This window comes from Zootermopsis nevadensis, unplaced genomic scaffold (genome assembly GCF_977971745.1).
Source record: "Zootermopsis nevadensis isolate Lab colony 2312 unplaced genomic scaffold, Znev_1.0 Znev_ptg000022l, whole genome shotgun sequence".
Classification (NCBI taxonomy): Eukaryota; Metazoa; Arthropoda; class Insecta; order Blattodea; family Termopsidae; genus Zootermopsis; species Zootermopsis nevadensis.
In genome coordinates, this window is record NW_028259154.1 from 26,916,670 (window position 1) to 26,941,089 (window position 24,420).

Below are 24,420 nucleotides of genomic sequence, written 5' to 3' on the forward strand. Positions count from 1 at the left end.
TACAAATCGGCAGGCGGGGCCTAAAGAGTAGTTGGTCTGTCGAGCACGTTTTGGGAGTCATTTCTAAAACACTGTCCGATTATTTAATCATGGCCAATTGGATTGCGCGCGAACGGAGTAGTACTAATTTATACTGAATGTATTTACTGCTGTAAGCCAATGAGATAAAAAGTTCTGGACCAAACGTTGGCGGCACTGACTGCTGGCCTCTCCTCCTCGCAGAGGACCGCGTACCTTTCACTCGAAACACGCGGTGTGCAAAGGCGCGCTTCGGGAGTTCGCGTCTCCCGGTTTCCAGCTGCGGTTAGGTTAGGTTAGGTTAGATTAGGTTAGGCCATATTAAAGTTGCATACGTCATTATCTCCTGGGTACTCCAGCAGTAAATAAACATAACAAAGGCGCGGATCGCAGACTGGACACAACCTCTGAGTGCAAAAGTGTCTTAAGAAGAGGTGAAGGTTTCGGTCTGCCTAGCACAGCGCCGTCAGAACACCAAGTATGGAAGGAGGGTGTTTTAACATGCAACCCATGGCGAAACGCGATGTTTTTTTTTATTTTAACAAGGGTGTCATCTCTACTTGTCATGTTCCAACACACTCGCATGGTTTATTACAGATAATTAAATGACAATCCCCCCCCCTATTTTTCGTTTAATGTCGTGTTCATATGTTAGATCCGCCTGTGTTTTCTTGGATACCGAATATAATTTCAATTACATTATTTGCAATATTCTGAATTTTATTACACCGAAGGTCTCACAAAGCAAAATATGTTGCAGTCAGAATTAATTAGTACTTTACCTTTAATGCAAAGCCGCTGTTGACGATTCGGCTCCAGTGAATGTGGCCCTCAGCATACTGAATCTGGAAGATAAATCAAACCATCGTCAGTCTGTGAAGATGGCGACGGAAAAATAAAAGTTCCGAATTGCCCAACAGAACTGAAACGTCAAATTTCTTCCAGCAGACCAAATACGGTCTAAATTAACTGGATAACTTAATAGAGTAAAGTCGTTCTTGAGAAGCTGAGAGTCGCTCAGCTTGTCATGAAATTCACCTCCTTTAACGTAACTCAAGGGTTCAAATCCGCGTTCACAAGATTTGACTATCAGTTCCTCTCCTGAGTCATATAAATCCAGTGTACACCCTCACACCCTATTTAAGATTCGTTTTAATATTATCCCATCTACGCCTAAGCATCCCAAGTAATATCTTCCCTTTGAAGTTTAAAGACTAAGATTTTTCTACACGTCCAGCCCATCTCATCTACTTGACCGATCATAATAATGATATTTAGTGAGGAGTACATGTTATTTCTCCTCTTTTGTGTCCAAATGTTCTCCCACGCATCCGGTGGAGTAATCTTGTGACCCAGAGTTCGGTGTAAAAAAAAGGCAACGTTATGTCCCTATATAACATTTTCGACATAAACGTAGCGTTCACAGGTAAAACCATGTTAATGGCACACTAAAGACTTTAAGGTTAGGTTCAGACCAATAACCATTAGTGATATAAAATGTGCTTACAAATAACTACGAGCGTTGTATTACAGTCAATCAGAGACGAACACTGACAAGCCATAAGCCGTTGGTATGAAACATAGGGGTCAGGAAGGGCACATTCGACGAATACTGGGCCTTCAATGTGACGTATCACGAAATGCTTTTAACGCGAGACGTCCGCTCGATGATGAAACTGAAAATGTTCGTGAGAGGGCGCATCTGCGTTTCTGACCCGAGGGAGGACCGACCATATGGGACACAGATAAAAGCTTAAAGACGGCCGGCACTGTCTGCCAATGCACAGTGGCAGGCTTCGAACTTACGTGAAGTAATGCAGGGTATTTGCTACAAAACTTAATCCGAAAAAGAAAACTTGCATAATAAATGTTATGCATTATGAACCATCACTACGACACTTGAGAATTAATTTCAAAATTAATAACGTTTTTTTGCGTGAAAATCCGTCCATGTCAAAATAATTTACTCCCCAGCAAGCTAATGGCGCCGATAGTCCACGACTTCTTTGCCCGTACTGTACAATGGCTGTTCCAGTTCACTGCACGCTTTTTCTGTCGACAACTTAAGAGGTCGCCTTCAAACTTAGGTCTTCTGTGGAGGCTACAACTACCTAGAAGCCCCAACATCGCGACAGCCAAGGCACTCAGCATTTCTTGTTCACACTCGTGCCACCTCTCCTCGTTTTATCCCGTCTCTTGGATTCCAGCGGACCGTGCAAAGTACACTGCGAAATGCGATCTATGTCCACAGCTGCTTCGTCGATAAATAAACCATCCTCAGTTTGGAATTTAAACGTTCGAAACCGTCGCTCGGCTAAGAGAAAGGACACACAATGGCCTTCCATGACAACGATCAATCAGTTAACAGCGTCGAGGGAAATTATAGCTGTTTAATCTCAAAATCATAAAAAAATCTAAAAAAATTATCGTTAAAGCAGGTATTACTACAGTTACGAGTGGGTTTTGGTTAAAGGTCTTATCCCCATTTGGCAACAGGGGGGAATATAATATTAAAGAAGTTCAATGCCACGTCCTCTCGTTTTAGAACGAGAATACAACGCTTGTCTTAGCGTGGACTATTAATTTTGAATTTCCGGTTAAGATCCACTTTAATATTATCCTCCATAATCTTCAACACGTCAAAGAAAAGCATCCAATCCAAAGTTCTGTCATTCTTTTCTCTTAACACGAAATACAACTCAGTTTCCTGTTTTCGTAGAAACTGCTGAAGGCGAATTCGCAACACCATTTTGCAGGGTGGCCAGGGCAACTCGTTTCTCCTGTGAAGGAGAAAGCAGGAGTCCCCACAGCTAACAGATTTAATTAACACAAGAGCAATCGCGGAAGGAGCGAGCGAGTGAGTGAGCGAGTGAAACTGCTCATTCTGTCTCACTGCTACCCGCTGCTTTGGGTACAGCCATGTGGATCCGAGGTGATGATAAATATACGAGCTATGAATTATTCATCGACTGTAACCGGGGAATACAGCCGTGGTCAATTTTAATTACAGTCTAACCCAGTGTTTACCAACCGCTGGTGGCTACAAGGATTTCTCGCACATTTCCAGGAATTTACAGAGACCATAAAACCTTGGAATAATTCACCACACACGACCTCTACAGGACGGCGACCGGAAAACAGATTTGTAGTCGTTCGTTACTCGATTCAGGACACTTTCAACAGGCCTACACAGCGGTATTCTGCCATGGAACAATGTCCTTCTTTTCTTCGGAAGTTGAAAGTCACTCGGCTAGTCAAGATATCCGACAAATTCCCCGCCTTTTACGGAACTGCAAGTTTCATTACAGTATACACAACAGCCAGACTCCATCCTGACGAATCCACTTCACAACAAAATCCTATTTTTTTAAAATTTCTTTTAATATTATCCACTCATATACACCCTGGTATCCGAAGTGTTCTCTAAAAAAAACTGTATTTCTCATTAAAAAATATAGTTCTCATTTCTCAAGTCAGTCATACATGCATGCTACATGCCCCGCCCACACCATCTTGCTTCATATGGCCAGTGTCACACATGTAAAGCGAAGATAGATACGTCTGAGTAAACTAGGGACCATTAACTACTGGGGTCACAGAATCAAGGTTTCATTCATGCACACATTTTAAACACGCCCCACTTCGCCTTAACACTGCACTTACAACAACAACAACAACAACAACAGTGTTACAACGTCATATTTACGTCATGTAAAGTTTTCGGTGCTGCACGAAAGACGAATAAGCCTTCAGATTAAGAATTACTGCCCTGTCACCGACACGAACGACTAAGGTCGGCCACGCGACGCTAGACCTTCATTACTCCTGCTTTGTAAATAAGAATGAAGCTTTAGCAACCCAACTTGAATGGCGGGCGAATAAAGAACGCCTCGCCTGTTTTACTGTAAATGGTTTCCCGCCTCGTCGCACAAGAAAGTGATTTCCTTTACAAGATAGGAATGTGATCGTAGAAATAACGACACTGACTATGAAAGTGACAGAGCCCATTTCAAGTTTCGTCACAGGCTCACGTAATTACAGCTTATGCGTCTGTAACAGGCGATTAAACTTTCCAGGAGACCCGCGGGTCCGTCTGCACCGATATCTCGCAAACTCAAATCCTGTCGTTTGAACATTTCTGCACAAATCGAAACTTGATCAAGATTTAAGTAGAATTCAACACACCTTTAGCCAAAGTACTAGTTTATACCACAAAAACTCTTGTTGAACCCTGTCCACTGACTGAGGTATATTTGATAACACGACGTTTCGGGAGCTGGCTTTACTCCCGGCTTCAAGTGACTGGTTGTCTATACACTGAAACGTTTCCCCCGTTTTGCTAGTACGCTAACCACTAATAATACGGGGGTTGTCAGCACAATGACAACCAATAGCCTGGAAACGGGAGAAGAAGCAACTCCCGAAACGTCTCTTTTTCGAATGTCCGACAAGAGTGTTTGTAAAATGAATCACGTACTGTCACAAACCTTCACACAATTAAGAGCCCTATTTTACGAACTTATTATGTCCGTCTAATTGTCATTAAATCCTACCACACTAACAACTGAAACATTCTTTAACGACGGAAACAAAATGTGCGGTGAGGTCTCCCACAAAATACGTCCCGCGCATATTCAATTCTATTGGACACGTCAGGGATGTGCCTGCGTCATGGGTACACGTGGCAGACACGTGCCAGCCCGGAAAATCCAAGAGAGAAAAGTTGGCGGCGGAGGCTGCGCCTCCTACTCTCTCCTGGCATTCTTTCCAGCATCCAGACACACAAGATGACCCGGGGGGGGGGGGGGGGGGGAGAGAGAAAACCAACCGCATAAAAATAAAAAAAGGTTCATACTGCTTAAGACATCTTTTCCAATACTGCCAACATAAATTCAGAGATAATTCTATTTATTTACATAACTTGTATTATTAAACGAAGTTGGTAAGAGAAGGGGGCGTTTTGTTAAGTGTAGTTTAGTCTTGTACGATTCCACTCCGTCGTCAAAACAAACCTACGAAAAAAATAATGAGACGGGATTAAGAAAATACGCCCTAAAACTCGAATACAAACAGCGAGACTGTAATTTCTAGGTCGTAGAATTAATAAGAAAAATAAAGCAGGCGATCGCGTGGTGTGTGGGAACCTCGACCCTCCATTACTTCGTTAATAAACTTGCGAGGAAACATTACACTGCCCCCCCCCCCCCCCCCCCCCCCCCAGGAAGGCAGAAGTGAATTTATATTTATTAAATTCTAGGACCGAAGAAAGCAAAGTCAATAAAGTCACACAACATCTCCAGGTGATTAAATAATTAATCTTGCCGTATACGTTGGTCTTCCGAGTTGCAACGATCCACGAACTTCTGGGTACATATACCAGTCTTTCGGAGAAACACAATCTCTCCACATTTGACCCTACAATAACGCTGCATTTTGTCCACAGCTGTGTATGGATATCAACTGTTCGCTCGTATCTTTTCGGCACAGACTTATTTATATCTACTCTTCTGGAATGATCGTGTTTCTCTACGGGTCACATAACGTTACATCAAAACATCTACGCTATAAAATTAAGACGTAATGACAGTTTATAAAACGCGCCTTTTTAATTTCCCAAAAATTTAATTTTTTAACGTCAAAATCACTCTGCGCCAATGTTTCCTTCCGGTCTGTATACCTGGTGTTTCCTAGAGGCACAATGCATAAAGCAATCCACATTAACCGCTGTTGCATTGCTAACTAACTAGATGGCTTACCGAACCCGAAGGTTCATCACCGAATTAATCACAGCCCTCCACCGGACCCTGTCCTGGGCCAACAAAAAGTCCACTCTCCTTCAACTCCTATCTCCCATAGATCCCGCCTGAGATTATCCTCCCATCTACGTCTAGGTCTCCCCAGAGGTCTCTTCCTCTCAGGCTTCCCAATAGTGGACCCAACCAACCAGATAACTTACCGAACCCGAAGGTTCATCACCGAATTAACCAAAGCCCTCCACCGGACCCTGTCCTGGGCCAACAAAATCCAGTCTCCTTCAACTCCTATCTCCCATAGATCCCGCCTGAGATTATCCTCCCATCTACGTCTAGGTCTCCCCAGCGGTCTCTTCCCTCCAGGCTTTTGTTGCTAGGCAGCGATAGACATCTTAGTACATAAACTTTCTGTTTCGTACTTACAAGACTTACCACCTCGAGGCGTTTCAAGTAACGTCACAGCGCACACATGAAACGGGCGATTTTAATACTTCAGCTTACAGAAACATGAATTTACACCTAAGTACAATAAAAGTATTTTCAGAAGTAACGTGCGTACGGCTTGAAACCGAGAGTCCCTGAGCCCCGAACTACGATCACAGCAGACAATAATGAAATGTACATCTGCTTAAGAAAAATTATAAGCCAGCTTTGCAAGAAGTACCAAGAATTTAAACTTATAAAGTTGAAACTTTGCAATCCCAGAAAACAGTGGATTAACATTAAGAATTACTTCGTCCCTCGAGTCATTTCACTAATGGATCACTGCAAAGTTCACTGTCAGATTTTTTTGTGTGTAACAGCTCCGAGAGAACGGATGACAACGAAGCAAAACTGAAAAACGATGGCGAAGACTTAGGAAAAAATGTTGCTCGCGATTAACGAGAAACCACAAGATACATTAATCAGTACACAAATGACAGCGTTCATGTATTAGGTGGACCAAAAGACCGGCTAGTCTCAGGCATTTCATGGGTTTACTCAGTCCCGTCACAGGAGATTTCAGAAACAGCGACTCCTTCCTGATGACTTGCAGTCTATCACCAAAAATCATCCCGCCATTCGAACAACCTATCTGCCACAAAAACCATTAATGTCTTTGCTTACGGCTCTCTCTCTCTCTCTCTCTCTATATATATATATATATATATATATATATATATAGAGAGAGAGAGAGACTTTTAATAAATATTAGGGACTGTCAGTAAAATAGATATGTTAGAGGAAAAGTCGAAGGTGTAAACTTTAGTGAGCTTATTTTCCACATCCCTGGTAGGACTAAGCTGGCATCGAATACAAAGAGTCGTCCACACACGCAAATAATAAAGTTGTATTTGATGTTCATTTTTAATCCTTTCGCACTGTTTCCGATCGCTAAGAGACCTTAGAGATTTTATGATGCCACGTGTCATGACCGATACGTGTCTCAAATAAATTATCATCACAGCTAGCGATGTTTATAAAATATCACGTAACACGTTCTGAAGAAGTTTTTGTCCCACATAAACGCGGTGCTGACCTGCGCTAAGACGAAACCAAGAGTCAACAAGTTCCTGGACAGGGCGATTCCTTCTGGTAACAACTGCGAGAAGTTCACAGCATCTCAAGTATTTACTTTCCTCCCCAGAACAGGAAAACAGATCGAACTTCGCCAGAGTCACATGACGCAGAAGTTGCTTTCTTACAAAATATTTGCTTTTGAGGCGAGATAAACTCGCTTCAGTAACATGAACAAACAAAGAAAGGTTTAAAAACAGAGCATTCCTTGCTGTTCAAACAGAAGGCGTCTTGAACAAGCAAGCAGTGATTGCACTGCACTCTACATTCAGTTTATCTGAAGGGACAGTCGGACACTGATATCGGGTGAATTTGCACTACCGGAGCCAGTCGTCTGATACCAGGTACAGCGCGGGAGATAAGTAATGTAGGGCGTAAGTGATAAGACGGAGGACTAAGTAATCAAATAGCAACTGATACAGCGCAAGAAGGAAGTGATACGAGTAAAATAAATTACACGGGGGTGGGGGTGGGGGGGGGGGGGGGGTGAATATGTAAAACAGCGAAGCGTCCATTCCTTCCGCAGGAAGGCTCGAGTGACGACGGCATATAAAATTGCAGATGGATGGGAGATGGATTTCTGTTTTACTTTAATCTAGACGTCGTCGTGGCTTTATAATATCCGGGCGTGCCTCGGTCACTCCAGAAATTCTTTCGCGTCCACAGTTTGCAAGTCATCCCGTTTAATTCACAGCTCTGGGTACACAAGTGTGTCTGAATGTGCTCTGGCAGTTCATGAACGCATTCGTTGTAGAAAGCAAACTGAGGAAGGAGGGGAAAGTCGGTCTCGACACAGGAGTTACGAGCGTCTCCTACGTCTGATTATTTAAACTGTCTTGTTAAAGCAGACCGGTGAGACCGCCTGTATAACCCGCCGCTAGTAAAATCTCACCCCGCGGGTAACTGTTGGTCAACCCTGGGGTGAAACCCCCGCGTTATCATCTCCCACCACTTCTTGTCATTACCAAATAATACATTTCTGTAACATCGATATTAATATTAACTTAACCATCCACTGTCTCTCAAGTCGTATTTTTCGTTCACGATCTCCAACTAAAATTTTATAATCATTTATAATTTCTGACGTGCATTCTACGTGACCCGCTCATATTTTCATTCATCTGATCGCCCTAATAATCTGTGGTGAAGACGATAAATTATGGATCTCCTCAACATGTAAATTTCCGCAGTCTTATATTACATTAACCCCCCCCCCCCCACCCGAAGCCCAAATATTCTCCTCAGCCCCTGAGCTCAGAAACCTGCATCTGTGCTCTTCCATTAATGTCAGAGACCAAGTTTCACACCCATACCGTGAGATAAATATCGTAATGATCAGCACATCCACAAATAACTGTATTCCTTAGTTACGAAAATGGATCTGCTTGTCGATGGATCCAGGCAACTTGCATTTTTATTGCTGGCCTCCAATTTTACAGACGGGAAAAGCAAATGGCAAATCCTGAGGGGACTGAACCAGGGATCTCCGGAGACAGAAGCCGTCGCTCTAACATCGTTCGGAATCCATTCATACGTAATCAGCGAGTGCCCTGGAGCCACTCCAATCTTCCGCCCTCCGCCTTGCGGTACGAGACGTCAGGGCGACGTAACACAAACCAAGGCGAATTCTTATGTAGCGAGGAACGTAAAAGAACGCGTTGCTACGCGACCTCACCACAATTCTCTTTATTAGCCACACTCCAGCGCCCTGATAACCACTGACCGGTCTTCGCTGGAATGGGGACACAATAAGCGATTATTGTAAAAGTGTGGATCGGATTCATCTGGCTCGGGAAACGGGTAATGAACTCTCGGGATCCATGAAAGGCGGAAACCTTGACTAGTTCAGCGATTATCAGCTTTTATTTGTGTCGGAGGATTTCAAGGCAAGGACAGACAAGTCAGTACTGAGACTTGCCCACATGTCGGAGGGTGCTCACATACAGAAGTTTCGATAGATCGATCGATCAATCAGTTTATCAATCGAAGTTAACACACGAGTAACGCTGATGTAGCATCCTAAACTACAAGCCGACGGAAGGCTTTCCACCGAAGTAGCCTTCGGACGAGAACCCATTCTTCACTCAGACTGTCAGCTCTCAGACAGCGGGCACAGGAAGTGCGTGGCAAAAGTGTTGACAAACCACGGCCCGCGAGCCCCACAAAGTCCGTTTTCACAGAAAATTCGTCAAGCAACCTGAAACGGAACGACACCCCAGAAGAGAAATCTCACTGTCACTTGCTGGACGATTCACATTTGTCTTCAATATTATCAGAGCCGTAACTTATTTTTCTTTCAAGCTGTTTGGCTGGAAGCAAGTCAGCTCCTTGCTCGAACAAAACTAATTCATCTCCATTGGACGTGACTTGATCGCTGATATTACAAAGAATTAATCTCTGGTCATTCTCAAAATCAACAGACATGCGTCTCGTTGGAGGCCACTCATTCGTCATCCGATGTTCACGTCGAAGAATCGTATCGATACAAGGATTACTGCTTACTTAAGAACGAGAGCAACCGAAAGTTATGTCACTTCTGGAACCAGCAAGAAGATTAGTCTGTATGAAAACAGAACCATTAAAGATGACATGTCTGAAGGGATGATTTCAAAGGATTTTCTATGAAAGTGAGTGAGAGAGACAGAAAAAGGCTTACTCTGAACAGGAGAACGTCTGGGCTGCCACGTTGCTTTGGGGATGTCAACGTCCACAAAACCGGGAAAGGAAAACACGCGCATGTCAATTTCTCATACCATCTGTCAACTACTCATTTCCTCCCTCCGATTCGAGTGTTCGTTTCTTGATTGTGACATTGTGAAATCTTGGTTGATACAAATGTTTTCGGAGGAACACACTGCCTCCACCTTCAGGATACCCTGAAACGCCCGGAGTCCTCGGGTGACACGCTCAATTCTTAAAACAGCACGCTGATTGCATACGAGATGACCAAAACTGACTAGATCCATTTTAATATTATCCTCCCTTCCATCCACGACTGTTTCAAGAAGGGTCTCTTTTTTATTCCTTCGCAGTTAAACAATATGTTGGGAAATAAGAGTGAGCAAAGGACAACGCAGGATCGACATGTTGTGAACCGGGTCGCTAGAAGCACCAGCGTCAGTTTGAACCGCGCGTTGGTCTGGCAAGGCGCTGACAGCTGGGGGCGAGGGGGGGGGGAAGAGAGAGAGAGAGAGAGAGAGAGAGACCGCAGACGAGAGGCGTGGTATCACTTCTGCTTGCAGGAGCCGATGCTCCGTCGCCGAGCGTGCCTGGAAATCCAATGGATCCGTCCGAGTAACTGGAGTGGATGAGGATTGATAGTTTGGTTCATACTGACCGAAATTAATGCCTGTCAGCAAACAGTAATGCAGCCTTCAGAATTAAATTCGATTTTCCAGGCCACGAATTCGCGAACAAGTGTTCATTTTACTGACAAACATTTCTGCACGAGACGCTAAACGGGCCACATTACATCTGCCGACATTCTAGCTAAATACATTCGGCAACGTACACAAGCCATTGCTCAAAAGATAAGAAAATGTAATTCAAGACTTTACGCTTACAAGTACGGAATGACACGGACTTAGAACGCGATAATTTAACGTACAACGATCCGCTTGAACACTGTTTTCTGTTCTGCACTACGTCTCCTTAAATTTATCTGAGAAAGAAACACTGCTGTCGCAGGTAGGAAAGAATTTATCTCTTCTAAATATACTGACTGGTTGTTGTTAGTTGGCAGTGTGGATAGCTGCCCTTCATGGGGACAGGACATGGAGGATGCCAAGCGTACTTGCCCACGAACAAGACGAGAGCGAAGACTGAAGCTCCTCCCGATCAGAACCAGACGCTTCTCTGGAAAATCTATTTGTATCCCGTTTGTCTCTGGCTCCGCTCTGAATCAAGACTGTTTACCAAAAGCCCCGTCTGTAGCAGTTTCTCGATTGCAGGTCGACCAACTTACCTCAGAGACCCGGATTAGCCTCCAGTGAAACTGGACACCCTGCGAGGAACTGTGGTTTTCTGCAGTTTCGCGAACTTCGTGGCTTATGAACTTGAATGTGTAATGCGAGAAGTTTCTTCCGGACGTCACACACGATCAACGCTTGTAGTGTGACAGAATCACTGAAGCGTTGTTCCAAGACAGATTATCCAGAACCACCGATGGAATTAAAAGTACACGTTAAACATCTGGGGGTGGAAAGACTATAAGACAGGTTTTCAGCGCAAATTTTTGTCCAAGGTTGTTTCGATGCTTGGCGCCCCTTAATTTAGTCTGACAACCATTGGACGAGTCGATAAATGATAGACAACCGGCTAATGCAAGCAGTTTATTGCGAGAAAAGTCCGGGCGAAATAATGGACAATTTCGCTCGTTTGTACTCCATTTGTTTATTAAAAATCACACAAGTTCAAACTGCCCTAATCTTCGTTGTTGACATTCTAGTACCAATCTATAGCCTATAACAAGCAATACTGGTTGGATGGTTGGTTCGTGATACTTTGCTGGTGACATGGCAATACTGCTGAGGGACTTTGGGCCTTATGGGGTAACATTTATGCGTTTATTACTTTCGATTTTCCCGTCATTATTGACGGGAAGTGACTTAATTATAATTTCATCACTTTCAATGAAGATCCGTGTTCCGATTTGACAAAACTCAGAGGCTCTAATTACGAAGAAGACCGTCAGGCCCTGCACAGCAATTAAGAACGTTGTCTGAGACAGAAAATAGACAATCATGCTACACCATGCCACTTCTGTTTTCAGTACGAAACGTCGTTCTTAAAAGTGACGTTTTCTGTGTCTTTCCCCACTGTAGATCGTCGCATGCGTTTGGCGACCATTAGTTCCGCCACGGTCCTCGGCCATTGTCTTCGGCTTAGCAGTCGGAAGTCGAAAATCGCCTTCGACCAGCCACCCCCCCCCCCTTCTCCGTGCAAGCCAACAGAACAATCAACACTCGACACAGAACCGTAGTGAGAAAAGAAGATAAAATGTCAGGGGATAGAAAAGAGATCTTCTGCAGAGAATTAATCGGCATTTGATATGAGCTAAGACCGTGGAGTTCGCACACACCACACCGCGTTGCCTTCCTGCACGCCTGGCGAGACTCCAATGCAACTTCTACGACGGCAAGTGTGGAGAGAGTTCAATCTTCCCTCGGGCAAGCAATTCCGGAGAGAAAAGTGTTACAATCACTTTGTGTCTTTCGTTACTGAGATTAAACTTTTTTTAGTCCTCTCTAAGAAGACATTTACCCTCCAATAACATGCGACCACGGCATCTTGGACGTGTTTCATGGCGACTGAAACAACCGGTAGCCGAGATGATCGATTTTCTTATATCAATCGATCAATATCAGTGCGTTGCAATTAATCCTTTAAACCAGGGCAGCAACTACATGTACCACCTGCAACGCTACATTCTGATCACACATTGTATGAATGTATCACGTATAATCCTCAAAATAAAAAGTGATTATATTTGTAAACACTATCAACTAATCCATCGTTTTCACACAGAGACGCGTTGTATTTTATTCAAGGCAGAAACTGAATCTTAAAATATTCTTCAGATGAACTTCAAGCTCCAAGTCTGAAGCAGAACACGTGACTAAATAATTTTTAAGAATTCAGTCCTTACCTCAAAGAAAACACAACTCTTAACCATTAAAGGTTAAAGTCGTTAATACTGAACGTACCAAATACATCCTGCTGTGGAGAATTATCGCATACGCATATGAAAATGTCTTCCGACTTCACAAATTACTCCAGAGTACACACCTTAACACAATTATCACATTTCTCCTACTCTCGCTACTTTACCCATTCTCCCAAGTCCTCACTAATATTCCACATGTACACGCCCAAGTAATTCTCCAGCTGTTCGCCTTGATCCCGCGGCAACTTCTCCTACACGGTTGTAGAGCGTGCAGCCTAAACGTAATACTGCAGGCGTTACATATTTTACAACATACATTAATAATGAAAGTAGCTTAAGACCAAAGTTTCTTTCATGTAATTACCTGCCTGTAAGTACTCTCCTTAACTCTACACTGGTAAAGCATTTAGAAGCAAAACGGCATAAGTCATACAGACTTTTATTCATACCGGATAAACCTTGGCTAAACTATCCTTGCTTTTACAAGGCTATGCGTACGTAGCGAAGCCGTGCTAAAATGTCGCTAGGTTTCCATGTTCTACAAAGCCCCAAACCAATCCAGTGGTGAAGTCCAGCCGGACACCCACCGCTGCGTTGTGACTGTGAAATGACATGTATAGTGTCGCAACCAGTTCAGTTTTATGGACACACAATACGTCACGCTAAACTGAAACTCCATTTCCCTCTCGACGTCGAGTGACGTTAAACTGGAACCAAAACTTTGTGTGATCATGGCACTCTGACACTCCTTAACCCTTTTGAACACAAAACTCGGATAAATAATATTCGGCAATAACCACCCTGTTGATGGTGGCAGCAAGCACCTCTGAAACGTCGGCAAACTTCTACCAGACTATACGCCGCAACATCCCAGAAAACAGCCATCTTCAAGAAGAGAACAGCAGAGCCTGGTTAGCGTAGGTTAGGTTGGCTTCTCTCGAAGGCACTTTGTTGGGATGAATGTTGAGTAAGTTTGGAACTACGACAAAGCTGATATCTGTGTTTGCTTGTCTTCCCGATTACTCGGCTTGTCATGTACGCCATGTTGGTTCTGAGCCATGTCTCAACTTCTGACTGACGTCAGTTGTTCCTTAATTACGAGAGTCACCAGCCAATATACAAGAAGAGGAAACTTATAATCAGGTTACCATCAGAACGCCCAGGATATACTGGTAACTATATATACCACCTGACTTTTATGTTCATAAATCTGTATGCCGCTGAGACCATGTAATTAAAAGTCTCGGTTTGTTTCCAGAATAAACAGAACACACCTCCCTAAAGAGTGTTATAAATGCCAAAATTTGTAAGTGATGTGGTGTGTTTTCTGCGAGGTAGGAACAGCATTTTAGGCGCGGTCGTAACTAAAAGAATCGAAAATGCATCGATTAGCTACGTTCTGCCTGTCTGTCTGTCCGTCTGTCCGTCTATCCGCATGTAACAACTCGATAAAGCCTGGATGTAAACTTCACCCATCATTTCCTAAAACGTATCGTGGTGGTTTGGGTCTCAGGTACGAAAGATAATGGGAACAGGTGGGTGGATAATATTAAAATGGATATTAAAATACGGTGTCAGGGTGTGGGCCGGATGCATCAGACTCACACTGGGGTCAGTTGCGAGATGCCGTGAACAAATTAATTAACTTCAATTTCTTTGAATTTGTCCTTCGTCATGGCATTTCTCAAAACGTAATGTTCCAGAAACTGGTTCTGTACGTGTGTCCAGACACAGCGAGATCTAATCCGAAAAGTCCGTCTGAGTCACCGAACAAGAAACTTGCATAAATAACGGTAATTAACTGCCGGTTTGCATAAGACGCGAATAATTTCACGACTGACTTGGTAATTTTCGTTCCGTGTGGTTGGTTAACTACTTCTGGCTGGGGGTCTTACGTTACATATTTTAGTACACATTTTTGTCGCAAGGGTTCAGCACAAGCTAAAGACGAGCGAGCCCGCGAACTGATTTCCAAAATACTGTACCCCTAATTACGATTTAATATTCACACGCAAAATGGCAACGCTGTGCAGTGTGATTTCGGTGTGAATAAATTAAAGTTACTTACGTGTGCCACAACAGGGAACTTCATAGTGACTTATAAACATCCTTCCCTGACGAGAGGGAATACAAACTAAGATTACACGACTGTCTTACATTTTATTTCATATGACAGGTCGTTGAAAAAAAAAACAGGCATTAGCACTGACAGATAAACTAGTAATGTGTGGATAAATATTGACAATCTGTCGTATCAGGTAAGTTTTATCCGCCGTGTTCCGATTTTCCGTCTGAGAATACGCTCCACGTCCTGCCGTCTTTATGCGAGGGCGGGAACTGATTCAGACCGTGGTTCGGATACTACAGAGTCCAAAATAACGACAAGGATCTACTGGGAATGGTTTTATTCGACGTGATTTTAGCTCTAAGACTCCACGAACAGTTACAGACAGTAAGACATAAAGGAAATCAACTCTTTAAAGCATATTAGTAACTATATGTACCACATATGTTAAAATTTAATAATTCTTCGCAATCTCCAAACAGCGTATCATGCAGATCTCCCAGTGTAATACCGAAATTCCTCCCTGAAGTAGCCCCCTCCCCATATCAAAATTAAAATGTAATATAAAATTGAAAATTGTGCACAAACGCAGTAAGACCTCCCTTAACGTGATCCCACTCCACTTTTCATCACACCTTATCCATTTCCCAAACCTATCTCTATCAAAAGGACGAGCTGGCAATGCCTGGGGACCTTAGTAGCCTCGAATCAAAATTTGTCTCTCACTTAAGTTAAAACAGTTCTGCCTCCCCCCCAATTCTCTTCGGGCTTCAAAGGCAATATTCTGTGACCACAGACACTAACCAACAGTTCAGACACAATACCGCAGAGCTAACCTGTAGTGCATCAGAACCTAGATCTTACATACACACAGCATCTGAAAGGCAGACGCCCCGTAAGTATGAGGATGATGGTGACGTCACGTCGTCATTTTCAATTTAGACGCTAAAGGTTACTTACCAGACGATATATTCTTCTTCTTATTCTCTCTTTTCACAGTCGTGCAATGAACCACTGTACCCAGAAATCTGCAGGCAGCCACGACACGATAACTTCACACTCGAAATGCCTCGTCTCATTCCGAAGTGCAATGCTTTGAACGAGACAGCGAGATGGCATGCTACCTTCCTGACAAGACCGAGGGCTTTATATTTTACTTTTCAAGCCTTTGATACTGCTTAAAACGTAGAATGGGATGAGACTGGAATACTGCAGATGAGATCCCGAGGGATTACAAACCTCAGCTCTTCTTCAAGTGCTCAAGACGTCCCACACAGCTAACCTAACTTCGTATGTACAGGGTGTTCGTAAACGATTAAACATTCGTGGAACAACAAATTCGAACTAGGAATAATCCAGATGACATCCCGCTAAAGAAACGCGCTCACACGCATGCGCGTAAGTCATCTGTATCACAACGAGGTAAATTGGTTGTTACAAGAAGAAGTTACACACACTCGTGATAAGCTTACAGTCGCTTGGCAGGCCAGACGATCTCTCCTTTCATAGAACGAAACGTCCATTGCCCTGTTCACAAGCATCCGCCACTGGATATCACGAGCCAGGTGAATATTATTTCTTTAAGATTCTTTTTAATATTATCCTTCCATCTTAGTCTAGGTCCCAAAAACGGTCTCTTCAGGAACACCAAGAACTTCGGTTGTATAAATGGGACAATTTATCTAAAGAAATTGTAAGGGTGTCTCCATTTATTCACAAAGTACAGCCTCGGGTAGAGGTATGTATGTTTAAAAACATGATTGCCTACTGGCCGGGCTCTTAATTTTTGGTAGGAACTGTACGCGCTGCAACACTCTTGCCATAACGTCGGACGGGTCACTCGCTTGATGCGTAGTTCAGTTGCCATAGAAACGTAAGTGAGACAATTATTCTTATTATTACGCAGTCAAGTCATATTTTGTGTTGTTGTTCTGTCTATACGCGAAGGCGCACCTCAATTATTCATCTGGCGCGGAGATATATTTTTCTTCGTCGTACTCGGAGAAGAACCTTCCTGTGTTATCCTTTGGTTCCGGTCCGCTCTGTGACTTTGCTCGGATTCAGAATTACGTCTTCAGCTGTGATCCTTTGACGCTCCAAAAAGACACACGTGAATATCTCAGATGGACGCCGACAGACGCCGCGGATAATAAAACATCTCTCTGAAATGTCCAGACAGTCGCCTTCGTTGGACGTCGCCTGTTGAATCCTTTCTTTGCGTTACAGAAGCTCTACGAGGCTGGAAGTCTACGAAAAAAGCACAAATTCTGTCAAAGGCCGGTCACGAGGAACGACCTGATACAAGAACTTGACTTCGTATCGTCCGTTCTCTTCTCATGTCGACATCTCAGCCTCAATGAGATATCTCACCTTTCCTTAGAAAGAGGTAAACAGAAGCCAGATGTAACATACCAGAAACACGCGGCGATAAAGTTAACTTGAAAATGCAATAGGGCAGATAGACACACTATCCATCACTAAAATCTTCCTTACTTTCGTAAAACCATTAACAAATATTTGGTCACGGAGTGACCCCCCCCCCCCCCCCCGAGGGAAAAGACGGCCCCTGGATATTCGCAAATACAAAGACTTTTGACCTTGCTTCGACATGCGCTCGACCGTGTTCAGAGGAATGGCCGAGCATGCACTTGCTTTTAAATCATGTTAATTTATAAAACATTAAATACATTTGGAGGCCAAGAATTGAACTGCTATACGGTATATGGAAATGCATTTATTTTTATATCGCAGAAACACGACCTTCCTGCCTTCGCAAACATCCCCGAGTCACAATTAATTATTCAAGAATGACGAAGTGAACAAGATGTTGAGGGCAGGAAAAGTAGAAAAAGAAGGACCTAAGTACTCGTTTCCATCTTTTCGAATTGTGATTTGAAAAAAAATGTTCTGTCAACGAAAAGTCGAAACCGTTGCCAGAATCCCGGAGGATATTTGAATAACAAAAAGTCACTTCACTGAAAATGCCAGGAAGGCGCGGTGTTGAGGCAACTGGTGGTTTAAACAGCGACAACAAAACTTCTTCAGCCTGTTGCCAGAGGTGCGACATTAGGAACGAAAGAGGGCAGGTAACACTTCGCTTTCTTCGGCGAAACATTTACAACAGATTTCTTTAAAAGCCTCATGATAGACGGGGCATGCAGCACGCACAGGAGCGATACCAAAGGCGTATGTAGGGATCTGATAGGAAGAGACACGCGACACGACGTCACTTCCTGTTTAATGAACAGCAAAGCATTCCTTGGAAACAAGAGAACATGTAAGTGGTGACTCGTGGGCTAAAGTTTTACAAAATAAGTTTCTCACATCTCTATGTATTAAAGTTTGTTTTATGTTATTACAGCAAGAAGCATAATGGAACTCGCGACATTCAACTTGCAGAAAAAAAACTACACCCCGAGGAATAAATTATGACATCAAGATTATTTAAAAAAAAAATAATTTAATCAATTTGTCACCAATGTTTGCCTAATGGATTTATACATAACATGACGTTTATTTGTGGAGTACAGCGCATATGATAAGTGCTGCAGTCTTTTTATACTTACTTTAATCCCTATATGGTTTTTGGTGCCTCAGTTGTCAGCACTTATCGCTTTTAATACCCCTTGCTGGAGTCACAGATGTATTATCATTGGAATTATAACCGCTCGTACTAGCACGTCACGTGGACATAAATCTGCCTGACCCAGAAAACAATTAATTTACATTACACACGTAAAAAGAGGCTTACAACAGCTTTGAGAGTACATGGTCTTGAACAACATAATTTTATGTGTAAAGCCAAGTAGCTACTGGCTTACAAATTCCGCGTTTGGATTACTGAGAAACAAGCCGTAATCTCAGAGTAATACTGGTAATTACGTGAAATGATTCGTCGGATTATTTAACCTCCAGTTGTGCTAACTCAAGTTTGTCTTAAGCCACGCACGACTGCACAAACTATGGCCAGCGTGCCTCTTACGGCGGCCGACTGACTCACCTAGCGTTCCAAGTCTCAGTTTCGTGTTCTCAAAGGTGTTCTGGATGTTTAACACGTTTTGGCTTTCAAGATCACGGTTCTTACGCCCGTTTTGTCCTTAATCTGCACCCTACGACGTAAGCACTTGATACAGAGTCATAAAATTGCATGAGAAAGAAACTCAGTGACCGTAACACCTCGCCACCGGATCATGAGCCACCTTAGCCCAATCATTCATTTTAATAATGTCGTCATATTTTTGTCCGTTCAGATTTTCATTTTGACAGTTTGTATCGTCGCATGAAAAACTCATCAATTCCTGTGTCTAAACTCGGGAATCATAAACACTGTTCACAGACACGTGACTCATTTTCTATGGTAACAGAAGACACACTTCAAAAGTGGCTCCAATCTGGCATCAGTCACATTGAACAGACGGTCAGCTGAGCAGAACCAGAGCACAAAATGCTTTCGGTATGGACGTGGCCCGCGTGCCACAAGCCTGCAAATCCTCATTTATATGCGTGATATGACTACCGTAGTAAAACCACGAAGTTGCTCCACTAATTGCTAAGTCCACAGGCTCTAACTGAGCTCGTAGTTTGTAATTAAAAATAATATTCACGATGTTTATAGCACACAGAGGCGTAGCGCAGGTCTCGAATAATCACAACTGAAACTTTTCCCGCTAAAGTTAGCACGGGCACAGCATCTTTCCTGTGTCCATTACTGTACCATTTATAATACTTTCGGCACAGCGATCAAGGAGCGGGCATGATGGAATTAATGTCCATGAATACGCACTTATGGATCATAATCGAACGCTGCCAATGCTCTCTTGGTGGGAATTTCTCTCATTAAGTTACGCGAATTTCGTCAAGAAACAAAGGAACAGAGAGAGATATTAAATAAGCTGAATGGGGAGAGAGAGTCTGACACTTCACTTAATCTCGTCTTTATGTTGAAACCATCGGAAAATTAATATTCATCAGGAAAAGCAGGTGTCGAAGTGACAGGAGCAAAAGCTACTTCCAGAATTCGAATGTGAGCGTTCTTCTATTGTTTGCGATAGTAACATTATCGATTTCATATAATTAAGTTTCTCATACCTCGAGACCGAGCGTGAAGACATATATCTGTCATTACAAGCCAGAGGAGTCACATTTCTAAGGAAAACGTCGTATCACATCCTTCCAGCTGGTGATCAATTATAACGTTCAGGGATGAAAATGAAGCTCTCATGTAAGATAAATCCATTGTATTAAGCTTCAAAGAGTGAAGACGGAAAAGAGAAGACGGTTATAAGAGTTCAAGGCTCGGCTGAGACAAATGAACGCTTCGTATTCCGGAGGCATCGGTTCAAATCTCGGACGAAAAACGAGACATCAGTGGTTTTGTGATATTTTCTCACTCTTGCGAAAAAAAATGCTCCCCTGTTCCGGGCAACTGGTTTTCCTCACCCCCCAAAAAACATTTCCTTCTGAGAAGTTATAAAACTCATCGGCAGTGCTCTATACGTCATGGGACGCTGTCCACCGTACGGTCAAACAAAAAGGCGACGTTTCGGACGCTGTCTCTATCTCAGTCTTCAGGAAAGTGAATACAAATTGCCCTTTCGCTCTTCAGCAAGATATAAACAGAAGTAGCTTCCTCCGAAACGTCCATCTCTACATACAATACACAATCATGTACTTTCATCGGTTCTCCATAATGTTAAAACACCAATTCCACTGAGAAAAGCAGACTCATTTGATGACACGTGCGTACGTCTTATAGGACAAATAGACCTTAAGATTTAAAACAGTGGCTCCACGCAGCGGCGTGCTTCAGAAACTGAGAGCCACTCAACTGGCCAAGAAATTGAAGCCGGTGAGTCACTGTCGCGTTCGCAAGAGTCCGCCACTGGGCCTATGTGAGCTAGATGAGTCCAATTCACACACTCGCAACCGATTTGTTTCAAAATTCAACTCCAAGAACTAGAGTCTTTAAGAAGCTGACAGTAGCTTAGCTAGTCAAAGAATTCCCTAAATCTGACGGAAACCAAAAGGTTCATTATCGTGCTCACGGCGACGGCCACCAGTCTTTAAAGTAACTCGACTCACTGAAAACACAGGTATGAATAACGCTCTCAATTTATGGCGAAAGCAATGCATCATTAAACAAATGAGTCCGGGCTGGCGTTGTTCTGAAGACAACAGAGAAATGATACGAATAAGGGAGGCGAGGTGGAGAATAAAGAAAGAGAAAATGCGAGAAAGGGAGCGTGAAAAGCAAGGCACAGGGGGCAGAGGAGGGGCGTCTTATTTCCATAACAAAGTAGGGTAAGAAAGCGAGCATTAGAATTTCAAATTTAACACGAAGAAAGTAAAACTGACGAAGAATATTGTGTAAAGTGAAACCTTGTAGATGTTCTGAATTCACGTCTATGAGGTCGGGTTCTGAGGTGTGGAGTCTGATATAACGAACTGGTACACGGTAGTCACGTAAATTACAAAGTTTATAAAAAATATCAATGAATCATCTGTTAAATGAGAGAGAAGGCGGTGTTAGTGTTTTAGTGGAGAGCCAGTGTTGCAGTGTAAGGGAGACAAGTCGCAACACAGCTTGCTGAGAAATCGATCAGGGAACATTCAGAAACAGGATCGCGTAACCCTCTGAGGCCGCAGATCATCCAAGCAACATCTGAGAAAACACAACGCGTCTCCATGACAACGATCATCTGGCTGACTCTGTCTGCAGTGAGAATCATACGAAACCCGTACAATTTAATCTTTCGGCACAATGGAGAATGAATAATTTAAAAAAAACAGGTATAAAGAAGTTACCACTGTATTGTAAAGGCTGAGAAGGCAAGGTCATCTCGCTACACTTCGCAATGTAAGATGTAAGAAACAGGAACCCTGGGCTGAGGCTAAAGCAAGCTCCTGGCGCTTTACAGACGAAAGGATGCAAACTTTCGCCTGTAAATTTCGTCACGTCTGTCCGCATACAAGCCGAGAACCGTCCTACGTTTCTGCATGAAATATTACACCTATGGGTTCAGACCCCATGGCTAATATCATTATGGGTGCCAATGCAACATGTCTAATTACAAGATACTTGTCATTTATGCAGATACTTTTGAATATTTCCATTTTTTAAAGTGAAGTTTCGTTGACGGGACAACAGTATTTATTATAAGTAAATGCAGGAGGAACATGAGTAAAATGAGTAAGTACATTTATAAAACCACGCTGGAACTGTTACTAGGCTGAGTATAACGGCTTGTGGAGGGGACCACGAGGCCTGGCTGAAAGCTACCCCCCCCTCAAGTTGTGGGTGAACTCGGGGGACGTCAAAACTAAGTTAAAACCCACTCATGCAGTGCAGCTTTCTAAATAGAAAAGAAAAAAATACGAAGAAAGGAGACGAAAGAATAGAACCGAACATTCTGAAATCCCGAAGCGAGTTTCGAACATACGAACGGGATATGTATTTTATCTGAAAACTGATTCAACTTTGAGAAATGATTTTCGTATGCATTTCAATTTACTTTCTAAAGCAATGTATTAAACAGCATTCAACAACCAGAAAGCACGAAGCTCGTGTAAATAATATTTAGGAATTCAGTCCGTACCGCGAAGAAAACACAACACTTCACCATTACGAAGATCAACTGGTTGACGCTGTTTAAGGAAGTAATCGCTGTTTACACTGAGAATCATAGTTCGTCCGATTAATATTAAAGAATCCAGTCCGTACCGCGAAGAAAACACTACACTTCACCATTACGAAGATCAACTGGTTAACGCTGTTTAAGGAAATAATCCCGGTTTATAGTGAGGATCATAGTTCGTCTGATTAATATTTAAGAATTCAGTCCGTACCGCGAAGAAAACACAACTCTTCACCATTACGAAAATCAGCTGGTTAACGCTGTTTAAGGAAGTAATCTCTGTTTACTGTGAGAATCACACGACACACATTAATGTAAATTGAAGGGTTACTGACTATTAAAGTAAGTGGTACATATAGTTACCACTGGGCTTTAAAGGGTTCACGTTAAGAAGCTGTCTACGCGGTCCACATCACTCTTGCACGCTCATGTCACGGTCAATTTTACGTTTTACTTTATGAGCTGTGTTGAGAACACTTGAACTAGTATCGTATATTCCTTCAAATTAAAGCCATTTTACGATAAGAGAAACCTTTACAGCGCTCTTAGCATTTTAACGGAGGGAAAAAAAGTTTTCGTGTTGGTTCCACGACACGCGAATCACAGTTCATATCAATGCATTTTTACAGCCTTAGTGACGGCGAAACCAATGTGTATTTTTCATGTAATGATATTATCACAATCAGAAATTGAATTTCGTTACAATTCAGGATGGCAATGTTTAGAATTCACAATACTTCTGTCCATAATAGAATCCTTCATGCCACATCAGACTAATGTCAACTCAATAAATGAAACCTTTGAACTTTTAAGGTCGAAAATCGTCTAAATAACATTTTAAAAAAAAATCGGTCCGTACCACAGAGAAAACACGACACATCTCCATGGTAACGATGGACTGGTTACGCACAAAAAATCAGGTGGTATAAAAAGTTACCACTTGATTTTAAATGGTTAACTGGAAATGATTAACTAACAGTTCCTGTACAATGGCTGGCGAGTTATTCCGTAACTTGTTGCAGAATGGATCAGTTTCCTACTTGGCGGTGACAATGGCTTTGTGTTCATCAACGACTGAACTAATCCGAGCTGTTCCATGTACGACGGGGACAGTCTGCGTTTGCAGTCAAGTACGAAGTAGGAATTACATCAATTTCAGTGTTGCCTAATGCATTACCAAGCCACCGAACACAAAGTCAATACGTCTAACCTGCATCAGCGTTTCCCAGTAAGCGAATTCTAATATCAAAACAAACTTAAGCCTCGGATGTTGTATTCGAACTCACGCACTTGAAGCAATTTTGAACTTAACCGAAATGTAATCTACTTGCTCGCCAGCTTCTTCTGATACTATTTGGTAGACTAGCTGGGCGTTACATCAGCCCCTCACGGGCGCCGATCCATGGAGTCAGTCAAGGACAGAGGCGTCAAATATATATATAAGTATCAATAACACGCTGACTTAAATCAATAGCACAGTTTTAACTAACAACTTTTGAAGATGTTTCCTTTAATTTTAAAGGGTTTTGAAGATTATCTGTTGCACTGGGTATTACCAAATTATTGGATTTTATCCATCGTCTGGTATTCAAAAGAACACAATATTTCTGAAACTGGTAAAAAAGGGGCATGCTCAGTTGGGTCATTAGAAAGAGCTGACCTAAGTCATTGGTCCAGTGAGTGACATAAACTGTTTCTTCCCTTTTCACTTGAGGATGGAAGCAGTTC

General features: G+C 42.8%; 1 protein-coding gene across 7 annotated transcripts in view; it reads right to left on the reverse strand.

Annotated features, from left to right (window-relative positions):
* The window catches only part of LOC110829231 (uncharacterized), a 300,697-nt gene that overhangs the window by 36,413 nt on the left and 239,864 nt on the right, over positions 1 to 24,420 (reverse strand). For all 7 annotated transcript variants that reach the window (XM_087353953.1, XM_087353952.1, XM_022062755.2 and 4 more), the window contains one exon: positions 801 to 863. The gene's annotated coding sequence lies outside the window, so the exon portion shown is untranslated. The remainder of the gene's footprint in view (positions 1 to 800; positions 864 to 24,420) is intronic.